The sequence below is a fragment of the Pyxicephalus adspersus genome, chromosome 5 (assembly GCF_032062135.1).
Source record: "Pyxicephalus adspersus chromosome 5, UCB_Pads_2.0, whole genome shotgun sequence".
Classification (NCBI taxonomy): Eukaryota; Metazoa; Chordata; class Amphibia; order Anura; family Pyxicephalidae; genus Pyxicephalus; species Pyxicephalus adspersus.
The window spans coordinates 40649291-40662677 of NC_092862.1; the positions used below are offsets into that span (position 1 = coordinate 40649291).

The 13387-nt window shown below is 40.4% G+C and overlaps 1 protein-coding gene across 1 annotated transcript in view; it reads right to left on the reverse strand.

Moving 5' to 3' along the window:
- The window catches only part of MAPRE2 (microtubule associated protein RP/EB family member 2), a 115539-nt gene extending 106366 nt beyond the window's left edge, over positions 1 to 9173 (reverse strand). The window contains exon 1 of the mRNA XM_072411250.1: positions 9079 to 9173. The gene's annotated coding sequence lies outside the window, so the exon portion shown is untranslated. The remainder of the gene's footprint in view (positions 1 to 9078) is intronic.
- Between the last annotated feature and the right edge of the window lie 4214 nt (positions 9174 to 13387).

Below are 13387 nucleotides of genomic sequence, written 5' to 3' on the forward strand. Positions count from 1 at the left end.
GCAAATCCAAACTGTAAAGGTCTGGAGGTGTCATCTAATATCTTCCATACATCCCTGTTGCCAGTGAAGCCATGCTTGTCAATGCTGGTCCAGTGGTGTCATACAGGTGACATGGATAAGAGACTTTACGGTGCTACCATAGTGTGATTCCTACTATAGTGTGCCCATAGTGAATGGTGTACCATTCAGCTTTCCTCTCCTAGTGACAGATACTATTTCGGAGCAGACTTCCCGACAGTAATTGAACCAGTAAACCACAGTATTTGTGGATCTACCAGTAAGCTTTGGCACTTCTTCCATTGACATTCGGATGCTCCAGAGGTAAACTAGCTCTAAAATTTCACAGAGCTTCAAATTACAGTGGAGTCTTCCGTTCAAATGAGTGTAATGGAAGAATTTGTTCCCCTTTCTTACTCATTGAACGGACTGGCAACCCTTTCTTTTGCACCTCCATACCAGCACATTAAGTCCACGGACCTTCTTGTTCGTCAACATCACTGAGCCATCGCACTTGCAGCAGGAATTTTTCTCAACCAGGCGACCATGTTGGAGGAGATATCGTGACAAAGTTTCTTCACTTTGCACCACTCCAGTATAAAACTCTTGTAACAACATTTTTTTGTAAGGGTATGTTTGTTTTTACTGGTTTCAATGGCTAATCTTAATGGGAATTTTAACGAAATAGAAGGTGAGGTAGTTTTATTTAGTAGGGGCAGTTGCTTTGATGCTATATTGGTTACTAAGGTAAAAAAAGAAGTTTCTGGAGTCTTAGGCTATAAATAGAATGTGAGGTAGGAACAAAAACTGATGGTAGGAATCACACTATAGTAGCACCAACTTTACTGTGCATTTGTGTCACCTGGGTTTCCCAGGGCACTGATAGTTGTGTTACACACTACCACTGACAAGGACTGACAGGCTTTGTGGACAGCGGGACCACCTTCAACTGCCCCAAAGCCGTGGTTACCACTGAAATAAAGTAGAGTGCTTGAAATCCTTAGTTGTGCAGGAATTTGCCTGTGATGCAGCTTTGGGATGCTTCATGCCGCATCTCAGGATCTGCCATTAAACAGCTTCCATATACTTCAATAGGACCATTTTGGAATGTTTTCACAAGTGGTTGAAAAGAAATTCCCGGTGCTTTGAAGTACAATATTGGTAAAATCAGACATCCCATGATGCAATGCAAACAGTGCAAGACAAATGCAAAAATAACTCATTCAACAATGTACACTACAAAAAATCTGTGAAACCTGAATAACCTATTTTTAAACTGCAGCCGTTTTCATTTGCTAAATCCAGTGAAGGTTTTAACTTGTCATTTATGACATTCCTAAGTTAGACTTTTAGCCTTTTTAATTATTTATTGTTAAATTTATGAGGCTATTAATAATTCAGGAATCTTGTGACCACGCAAAGAGTACAGATGTACTTTTTGAAACTCTTTTCTTTACTTTATTGTACCGTTACACATTAATTTCCAAATCAAAGTGCAATAGGGAGCTTTGTTAAATCCATAATATTTACCTTAGATCACATCAATCAATTGTGGGAGCCTTCTGACCAACAAAATATATTATATTATATATTATATTATAAATTAGGACTAAGAACAATGAGAACTCACTGATAAATATCTGGCATCCATAAACTATGCTTAAATAGAGTAATTCTTGGATAGGGTGTGAGTTGTAGTAATTTTGTAAATGTTGAATAATTGATGCAACATATAACATTTCTACTTGCTAGGTCTGATTTATTAAAGCTCGCTAAGACTGGAGAAGATAGACCATAGATAGATAGATTGTGGTGGACTCTGGCTTCTCCAGTTCTAGAGAGCTTTATTAAGTCAGGTCCATGGTGTCTATTTGTTGTTGAACAGATATTATATTATGTCCAAATACATTATTGAGATAGCAAAACTTTTCCAATATGGCTCTATTAGGTTACATGTACTATGGATGGAATATCATTCTAAAGGCCAATGTGAAGGAAACGGCACTACCAAGTCTCAAAATATTATCCAATGTTTACCCTGAACAACGCTTCAAATCTTGTTGACTTTTTATAAAACATGTTAGACCATAAAAAGGTAACAAATACGATCTTATATTCAGAGTCCTATATAAATATTTATAACAGAGCTCTATTATGGGTTGAATGGAATTAAACTTTTGTCATAGGAGCATGCAAACCTTCAGTGCTGCCATATCCCTGTCCTGATACAGACATAGGAACATTGGTCTGAAGAATCATTTGGTATGATAGTCAGTGGCAGATTGCACTTTACATTATTAGGTGATACCTTAGTGACACCAGAGCTGGTGTGACAGTCAGTGACTGATAATGTATGGTGACAATACTTGATGTGATAATCTGTGACAGAGGATGCAATCAAAGTCATTGAAGTATTTTGCACACTGACAAATTCCATGTGACCTTTTTGTTTTTCCCAAAATAAGCTTTATTACTGTGGAAAGTCTACATGGATTTCCTAGAAAAATAATGAACAGATGACAGAGGAAAAACCAAAGCTGTCCACATGAACTGGGAGAGGCATCACAAACTTTCTAGCACATGCTGAAAGGAGCACTAAAATATACACCAATCTCAGACTGCTCACTGTGCAATTTTTTCTGCACTGGTTTTAAATGCCATAAATTATTTCAAAGCAGCAGAAATACAGTATGTCCTATTAGTAAATATTCCCCCTCCCTACTGTGTGATACATCCCCACCTCCTAGATTGTAAGCTCTTTGGGGCAGGGTCCTCTCCTCCTGTGTCACTATCTGTATCTGTCTGTAATTTTCAACCCCTGTTTAATGTACAGCGCTATGTAATATGTTAATCATAATAATAATAATAATAATAATGGTAAAATAGTGAGATTGTGTTAATTGGATTTCAAAACGAAAACAATAGGACAAAGGCTACCAAGAAAAAATGTGGCCATAGGAGAAAATAACAGGGTAGATTAAAAGAAAGGTTTAGACAGAGGTTCAAAAAGAAGGCAGAGAGGTAGAAAGTGCAGACTGAGAATAAGGGAACAGAGTGAGAAAACATAGATCTATAAAATACCAGAAATATATGAAGAGGAGCAGGACAGAATGGTGTACATATAAGAGCATGACATATTAGAAGTAATAGGAGTATGGCATGGCAGCAGATTTTGTGAGCAGAGAATGACAGTAGGTCACAGCAGTGGGGAGTATGGAAGATTACTGATTGGGGAAATGCTTTCAAAGATACAATTCAATAGATTTAAGGTTGTTCAGAACCACTGTTTTTGTACCACAAAGAAAAGTGGTCATTGTCCAAACAGTAGGACATGGAAATCAAACAACAAAAATTGAAATGCAACACAAGTACAGGAGCAGAATAGGGAAGGCAATAATAATCCTGAACTGACCTGGGAATCAGGTAAAAGGTCTAGACCAGGGGTGTTCAACCCAGGATGGCTGCGAATGCGGCCCAGAGCAAATTTGTATGATGGCATTATGCAGAATACACTTCCGCAATTTGCGGGAACGATGTCATACGTTTGCCCACTCTCGTGAAAGCACACTCTTGCTATTTGTGCGCATGTGCGGCTTACAAGAGCAGAAAGCAGAGCAGAAGAGGTGCTTATCTACTATTAAGCGGTTCCTGTTTAGCCAGGTGAGCACTCCATCTAATCACCACCTCATGCATCATCTGATACCCTTTACAGTTAGTATAATTATGATAAATGCAAAAGTTGATCACATCTCTTTAATGGACTTTTATAGATCCTATCTTCATTTGTGAGCAACTATTTTCAAGAATGAAGCACACCAAGAGTAAAATGAGAACCTAAATATCTGATGATCACCTTGGGAATTCATTGAGAATTGCAACTACTTCCATTGAACCAGATATTGATAAGTTGGTTTCTCAAATGCAATGTCAAAAATCACACTAGTTTTATGTTTCCCTTTTTTCTTTTACATCTTTTACAATAAAAAAATATCAAAAACATCAATGAAGTTTTTTTTACTAAGCGATATGTACTTCTTTATAACTGATGGCAGACATGGGACCTCCTCAACCTTTTTCTTTTGCTCATCAACTAGCATTTGTGTTTGTGTAATTATTGTGTGTCCCCAGACATTTTTTTTCTATCAATTTGGTCCCAGGAATCCAAAAGTTTGGACACCCCTGGTCTAGACAAACCAAGTAAGGAAGCAGACAAAAAAGCAACTTTTTATATAATTAGAGGTAAAACAGAAGAATCAGATATTTTTATGGACTGATCAGACATAAGAGGGCAGCTTATGAAAGTGCGGGACCCAGGGGAATGGAAGGGGTTATAAAGGTTGACTTGTGAGCATTGGGAGAAGAATGAAGCCCACAAAAGCTGCTGCCATCAAATTAGAGACTGAAACAAGTGTCTGTGGGTGTAGAAAGCAATGACTGTGAAGTAGCACAAAGGGGTAGAGGCAGTAAAAATATTTAGGCTGACAGACTGGTGCATGAAATGATGAAGAAGATAATAGGAGTGTTGCACATCACAGCACAAGTCAATTGAGCAATGGTGGTGATGTAGGTGAAGTTACAAGATTGCATGGTATGCTCCGTCATCATCATACCCAGCAAAATGAAACACTTTTAGTATGGTGCTGAATCACTTGTGCGACCAGGTGGTGCAAAAGTTGTTATTCTTTAATAAGTTATGGCTGAGAAAAATCTTCCACAGCTAAACCCCTCCAATACCAACTAGTCTTGGTAGGCATCTCTTATATTCTAGACAAAGCTGGCCAAATTTTGGGTGCATCTGTTCAAATGATTCATATATTAGTAAATAGCTGAATATATTTTGTCCCACCCTAAATGCAATGAAGAGTGAAAAAGTGAAGAGTCCGCTAAAGCTAATGAGCCTGATTTATTAAAGCTCTCCAAGGCTGGAGAGGATACACTTTCATCAGTGAAGCTGGGTGGTCCAGCAAACCTGGAATGGATTTCTTCAATGTCATTTGCTAACAAATATTCCATGTTTGCTGGATCACCCAGCTTCACTGATGAACGTGCAGCCTTGGAGAGCTTTAATAAATCAGGACCATTGTGTTATTTTCAAGAGAAAGTACTCCAATGAACTTAGAAAGAATTATCTAGATTTGTGGAATGGGATGTGAATGCAATAAGAGAAGCTCACAGTGACATTCCTTCATGAATTAATCCAGATAAATTAATGACCATCTGCTCATTTTTTACATGACAGTAGCAGATGAGGATGGCTGGTAATTTACAGTACAGTCCTTCAAAGCTGAGAGGAAGTATAGTAACTTAAACTTAATAGCTTGTCTAACTAATTTTAGTAAATGGATCCCAATGGCTCTAAATCCCATCTATGTTTAATGCAGAGAGGCAAAAGTGCAGGCCAATCTATTTTATGAGATGAGGAGAATAGGGAAATTGAATGAATGCCTTCCAGGGGCCTGGTCATTAACAAAATCTGTGTTTTTGTTCAAAAATGTTTGTTTCTGGGTGATTAAAAAAGTGTTTCAGTGGTTGCTGGATAGATATACATACATATACATTGTATACATGGAATCATATGGTCTCTGTGTACTCTGCCTTGAAATACTAGCTAGGATACCTTCTCACATATGTAATGTTATTATTGCACCAAGGGAAAAGTTGGATTCAGGACATTCTTTACAAAATAACCTTTTCTTTTAACCAAAGGAACACTGACGTTCCCAGCATTTGCTTTGGATTTTCCATGTTGGATAATATTTGTTTTTGGTTATTTAAATATCACAAATCTTGGTAGAAGATTGTTGTAGAATGTTACAAAAGGTTTGCTAACAAACACTAAACTTTCTAATGCATGTACAGTTTTGTCACATAATTTTTTTACAGGTTAATTAGTAACATTTATTATCATTTATTATTATTACACTGGCACCTATTAAATGGTGGGATAAATTAGGCAGCAAGTGAACAGTAAATTTGTGGTGCATTGGAGGAAGGAATAAAAGGCAGGCATAAGGAGTAAGTGACAACACTGATAGGTGGGGTGGGGTCAGAGAATCTCCAAAACCATGGGGTGTTCCTAAGTGGTCCAGAAAAGAGATGGCAGCTGAATGGTCTTTGGGAAGAATGCAGATCAGTGGAAACAGTATGACTTAAAAACTCATCAGCTAAAATTTTGGGTGTTAGATACTAACTTGTGGAGTCCTTGACTCAATGGGCCTAAATTATGACAGCTCTCCATGGCTGGAGAGGATACATTTTTATTAGTGAACCTGTGTGATCCAGGGAATTTGCTGTTTGTTAGCAAATGTTTTCAATCCTGGACCGGATCCCTTCTAGGTTTGCTGGATCACCCAAGTTCACTGATGAAAGTGTATCCTCTCCAGCCTTGGAGAGCTTTATTAAATCAGGCCAAATAGGTCAGAGCAGTTTTGGTGGAACTACAAATGTGGAACCTCCATATTACAATTCTGCATCCAGGATTTGGCAGCATGGCTTGATGATGGTCCCACTAACACTTGCTATCCCTAGCAGCAAGGACTTACCCAACGAGTTTAAGACAGCTCTTGCTGCTAGGGGTAGGAGAAGTTAAGGGGGCGAAGTGACCATCAGCTTGCGGTTCTGCAGGCACTCGGGGTAAATGCAGCTCTAAGCAGGTAGTTTGGCCGACTGTTGGGACTGTGGGTCACAATACCCAAATACCCATCAGTTTATCTTTACCCGAGGTGTCTTTCTCACTATTACAAGGGGTCTTCCACTCATTATTGCTGTATTATGCAGAGTATGGGCTGAAGTGCCAAGGTTAAGAATGCTGGCTTGGAAATCTTAACACTATTTAAAATAAAAAAAGTAGCATGTTATGGGTTACATTTTATAAAGCTCCTTTAAAATGAGAAAATAAAGAGCTGTGTTCATAATAATCAGCTATGTCAACATGCACCCAGGGAATACTGGTGTGATAATAACAAGAAATACACAGAGGGTTTGTGCAATCACACTGGTCCAATGCTGCACCTTATATTTTCTTTTCATACTAGTTAACCCCTCGTTGCCTCTTGTACTGCTGTCCATGGTACTAGATAAATGCACCTAATATTGTAGTAATATGTTCACACCATGCTTGTATTGTGGGATTATTTGACGGGGATGAAAGGATTTTTTGAAAGAGAATCTCACAGCATTTTCTAATATTTAAAAGAACATTAAGTTGGTCCCTTTTATAGCCAATATACAGATGGGTTCACTCATGCTGATGATGCAAATCTGAATCCTATTTCAATTTTCAGAGTTATTATTATTATTATTATTATTATTAAACAGGATTTATATAGCGCCAACATATTACACAGTGCTGTACATTAAATAGAGGGTTGCAAATGACAAACGAATACAGACAGTGACACAGGAGGAGGAGAGGGCCCTGCCCCGAAGAGCTTACAATCTAGGAAGTAGAGTAATGCATTGCAGGTATTGTAAGGTTGGGCTTTACAGGGCATACAAACCACAGACACTGACAGTATACAACAAAGACTACATTAATCTTGGCCATGGAGATTGTCCAGATGCATAGCATCATTTTAGCACATTATTTACTTACTTTACCATAAGAATTACATTATTACATCAGAGAGACGCTGATCCTAAAGTGACTTTGTCATGAAGGAATACAATTATTGGCAGAAGTCATTCTTCATGCTAGTTCAGGGGCAGGGACACTAAACCAATTCCCTGAGTCATTATGGCCTTGGAATGGGAGTGGAGACATTGAGACATCAGACAAGCTGCTTCTATGGCAGCCAACTGGCTTTATGACAGAGTCCATTATAATTATATCTGCAGGAACCTGCACCCCTTAAAATGCTACAAAGTAAGATTTTTATACCTGTTTGTTTCTTGATCACCATTTTTATTATTTTCCGATCAAGCCCCCAATGAGGAATAGGGCATTTACACATATTAATGTAAACCTATGATGAATTTAGGAAGGCTTAGTATTAGGCAGCTTTCAGAATCACATAATAAGAATTATATCTTCGTCTTGTGAGAGGTTTTAGTGCAAGTCATTGTGCAGACTGAGCTGTATTAACCATTCCTGATATTAGAAATGCATGAATGTCACCCATAAGGGACACTTTAGTAATGGCTGCATACAATGGGTGCTTGCTCCTCTTTGTATATGCTGTCACAGGGGGTTTGTTTCTCCTTTATTGGAAGCCTTCCCCCACAATCAGTCCCTAAAATGTGCCTAATCATTGATTCAGCGCATACATTAGTGGTGGAGAGCAGGCAGCTGGGGGATGGAGATCAGTCCCCGGGGGCACAAAGCACTTCAATAACCCTAATAATGAGCACACAAAGTGCATTACAGGAGATCAGGGCCGACCAGTCACAGCAAGGGGGTCAACCAGCTGCCATCCCCAATCAGAAAAGTGGCGATGGCCATTAAGCAGAATATATTGCTATTGACATAAATGGCTGCAGGGAGTTGTAAATGGGATCCTGTTTATAGTAAATGTGAGCTCATTAATAGGAAGTGGAGGTATGTGAAGAGTCATGATTTAACTTCCAACAAGTTATACACAGATGATGCTTGCTATAAAGACATCTGGTGCAGTCCTATGTCTTTGCATGTGATGAGTCCCATCCTCCTCCTGCACATTGCTGGTCACATGATCAGCTGCTGCCAAGGCACAGTCGTGCAGCATGAGTGGTGACACTTCCTGGTCATGTGTCAGTCAGGATGCTGATTGCAGCACCGATCTAGGCACTGCCATCCCGCCTATAGAGGTGCACAGAGCAGCGCCCATCATGGCATGTGCTGGCAGTGTGTGGGTGTGGTATGAGGATGGCACACACACGGGTTGTTGCTATGATCGCTATATGTCCCCGGTGGTTAGCATGCAATCACTGTGACGGTGATGTAAGTGCAGACACATGGGAAGTCCCAGCTATGCCAGCCTCGTACACTCGTGCAACAGTTCCGTTCCCTGTGTGTGACGGGCAGTACGAGAAGCGTTGCCTGGCAATGGTACAGTCACATGACCGGGGAGTAGTTATAGAGAACTGACCACTGATTTGACTCACCTGCCGCTGCTGCTGTTGTTGCCCCGTCCGCCCGCTCCAGACTCCAACTCACTGACAGCTTCTACCGGCTCCACCGCTTTGTTGTTTCTCCTCCCCCTCTGTCAAGCTCCGTGACACGCCCATCCCACCCTTCGCTTCTGCTGCGTCACGTGACACAGCAGAGCCACGCCCACGCCTCCAAAACTGGGTGTCTGGGGAAGCCGTCTGGAAGGGGTGTGGCCAGGAATAAACGTGTGGGCGTGTCCTCGGCTGGCACTGTCGGTGGTGCTGGCGTCTGGTTGGTATGTCGGGATAATTACCCCGACTATCGGTGACTTGTTTGTGGTGTGGTGGAGGAGGGGGAGTGTATGTTGATTATTATCCTAAACCACCTGAGCTGGAATTGGAGTTTTCTATTATTGTATAGCAGAGCTGTGCACCAGGTAGCTATAAAAGCTTTCATGTCGTGATAAACCATGATTACTTGTTATGTTAGAAGAAACTCATAGTGTAAGGCTCAGTCTACATGGACAGTTTCCCCAGTGTTTATCTGAGCCCGTGTTTGAAATCCCTATGTGTTCCAATGGGCTTATCTACACCAGGACGTTTCCTTGAGGCACGTTTATGGCATTTATCTTAAACAATGCTTGGAACGTGTAAAAAATTAAAACGCTGGGTTACTGCTAGAAGACTCCCAAAAACGCGGGTAAACGCTTCCATTGATTTCATTTGGAATTTTCGTGCATTTTTGGGCACATAATATGCAAATAAATTAAACGTGCTGTAAAATGCAGCATAGGCATTTTCCAGAATTGTAAAGGCAGGCTTTAAAACGCTAATAAAAACGCAATAGGAACGTTTACATTGTTTTTAAAAAAACATTTATGTAGACCCAGCCTAATGTTGGCATGTAACTCCTTGTGGAATACGCACCCCCTATTATGTATGGGGGTGCCCCATCCCTCCCAGCCAATCACAATGGCCCAGACCCTCAGGGATGCTTGGGGGGGGGGGGGGGTCAAGAAAGTGTAGGGCCCAGGAAGTAATGGGGTGTAATGATGTAGCGCCCTAATGTTATGGCTCATAGGTGCCCATCAACCAACGAGCATGCATAGTGGAGTCAACATGTCTGAACTTAGCGTGCATGCTCCACCCTGGTAATGGATTATTAATATTAAACAGGATTTTTATAGCGCCAACATATTATACAGCAAATGACAGATACAGACATTAACACAGGAGGAGGAGAGGACCCTGCCCCAAAGAGCTTACAATCTAGGAGGTGGGGGAAGTCTCACACAATAGGGGGGGGAGATATGTAGTACTGGGAAGTAATGAGGGTGTTTTAAGAGACAGAAGATGACGGGTAGGTGATTTGGAAAAGCTCTTTTAAATGAGCAGGAAGTAGAAGCAAGCCGAATAGGACGAGGAAGACCATTCCAGAGAGTCGGGGCAGCTCTAGAAAAGTCTCAGAGTTGTGCGTGTGATGAGGTTATGAGTGAGGAAGTCAGTAGTAGGTCAGCAGCAGATGAGCGGTGGGAAGGATGGATGAATCTGGCTGCAGCATTCATATTAGATTGTAGAGGAGAGAGTCGGGTTAGTGGAATACTAGAGAGGAGGAGGAGGAGGAGGTTACAGTAATCCACGCTAGAGATGATAAGAGCGTGTACAAGGAGTTTTCTTTCTCTATTACAGACATTCATGGAACTTCTGAAATGCTTGGAATGAAATGCCACTGAGAATCCCGCAGTGTAGAATACACAGCATTGCAAAGAAAATAGGAGACCTTAAAAATCTGGGGGCCTTAGTTATCCCAATGACAAGACACCCCTGAAAGTTTAGGCAGCATATGGCACACGGTACCGAAGTTCAATTAGATTTTGCTTCCTCGAGTACGGAAATCCCACAGGGCTCCCTAATGTTACCCCACAACTCTCTTCTTCTTGATGTCCAACCCATGGTCGCCTGCTAGCTGGTCCGTGTGTCTGCTGGAAGGGTCAGAGCTTTTGACAAGGTGTATATGTCTTCTCATTTTATTATTAGTCACATGAGAAGGAAGTAATGGAAAAATCTGTTCACTGATATAAACCTGACAGCGATTGGAACTCTTCCATCCAAAGCCTGAAAACATAATTATGTGAAATAGAACACCGGGCCTGTAATGTCATTGGGTCTGAGTATAAAGTTTACTCACACAAGTGTGGTGTGTTGTGCATGTTCTGCAATGTGTATTGTTGGATAGCACCTTGAATTGGCTGCCTAATCCACTAAAAAAGGTGCATGGAACATTTCTGGTTGCACGCAGCAGTGTGATGTTGCATTGTGTTGCAACGCATGTATGTCACAATAAAAAGCATTGCATTGCATACCCATCACAGTGACTAGCACCACAACACACATCTATCAAGGAATGGCACTGCAATGCACATTTATCACTAGGAATGGCATCACATTGCACATCCATCATGATGGCACCACAACACATGTCTATCACAATAAATGGCACTGATTCACATGTCTATCACAATAAATGGCATCACAACACACATCTAGCAAGGAAGGACTCTGCAATACAAATTTAACACTATGAGTGCCATCACATTGAACAACCATCACGACACATGTCTATCACAATAAATGGCACTGCAATGCACCCTCATATGTAAGGTATGTTGCAGCACTATGTATGTCACCACAGTACAGTAATATGAAAGGGTCCCTTACTGCTTCTCCAGCTTTTGTCATTACTATATAGGAGGGAATAATATTTTATGTTGTTTACATTACCCCGTATCCAAAATCTATTTCAAAGTAGGGAGTTGGAAGCATGCTAGAATGTGCAATGCTTAACAAACCTTCTAAAAAGGAAAATTTTAAAGCTGAAATAAATTTGTATTTAAATTTTGTTGTGTGCTTTTGAACATTTTGATGGGGGCTGTTTTATGTGGTTTTTCAACCACAGACCCTGCAAACCTAAACAGCAGGCAGTAACAATTTTTGGTGAGGAATACACATATGGCATGATCAGAGCTCTGTGTTATGTTGATGCAGTGCTGGATCTGAGCATCAGAGAGGGGATTTTGTCATTCAATATAATATAATGTATCATTTCATCAAATTTGCACTACAGTAGCAATATTCTCAATCACTCTAACAACATATATACAAAGCAGTGGTGACTTTTCAACAAAAATCCAGTTTTAATGATTTATTCACTCACATGCACTGATCCACTTATAGTTTTGCCTTCACTTGTCCTTTCCTTCCTCATCTGATGAAACGTTCAAAAAAGAACAGTTTTTATTACATATCTGATGAACCTGGTGCATCTTTTTGCAATGTAAGCAAATCATGGCTAGTGAGTGGGCAGGTTCTGTGCATAACATTAATATTATTAACCTGCCTTGGTACCCATCTGAAGAGCCCTTGGATCTAATGCCAACAGTGGGGGTCTTGTGATGAAATATGGAAAGTCGATATACCTGTGCAACCTGTGAGCTAGCTATTGGATACAGGTATGCAAATAGCCAAATGCTTTGCCAGGTTATGTGTTTATGTAGAACTACCGCAGGACACTGCATCATAAATGCTACTTTTGTGTTTGCCTTTAGGTACACTAAGGGCAGTTTCTGAGCTGCAGCAGGATCATACAATGCTGTGCAGCTCCCGGCAGCTGGCATTTTGTCACCCACTTGCCTGCTCACACTGCAGCAGATTTGACAGCTGTTGGCAGTGAGTGGTCCTGAACACCCATTCATACTCCGTTGTAGGTAGAAGCTACATGTAGTGTTAGGCTTTAAGCCTAAGTGTTGGGCCTTTAGGTAGTCCTAAACCTAAGCTTGAACATTTGCTACCATACTTTCTTTTAGAAAATGTACATCTTTTTGGAAACCTTAGACGAACTGCAACTAGCAGAATTCTCTTTTATTTATAAATAGCACCATACACAAACACATAGCTGAAAACTGTGTCATTGAGGATACCAATAAATATTTGATGTACTTTATAATGCATCTATAGAGCACCAGTGTAGAGTGTGGCCTAGAGAGTAGACTGAGCAAGCCAAGCATCTCTGTATTCACAATACCAGTGAGAAGGGTGGAAAATACTCATCATTGTTCATCATCTTTTCCTCCTGTAGAATAAACATAACTGTGGCTATTTCCTCTCCTATGTAAATCTGGGAAATGTTTGTTTACATGTGCCAGTAACATTCAGCTGCAGGGAAACTACTGTTACTGGTGTAATATGTACAGGTTTTACAACCTTTGGTATTTTTAAAGAAATTTTCCTCTTCATTAACACAGTAATTTAAAAAACAATGCAAATG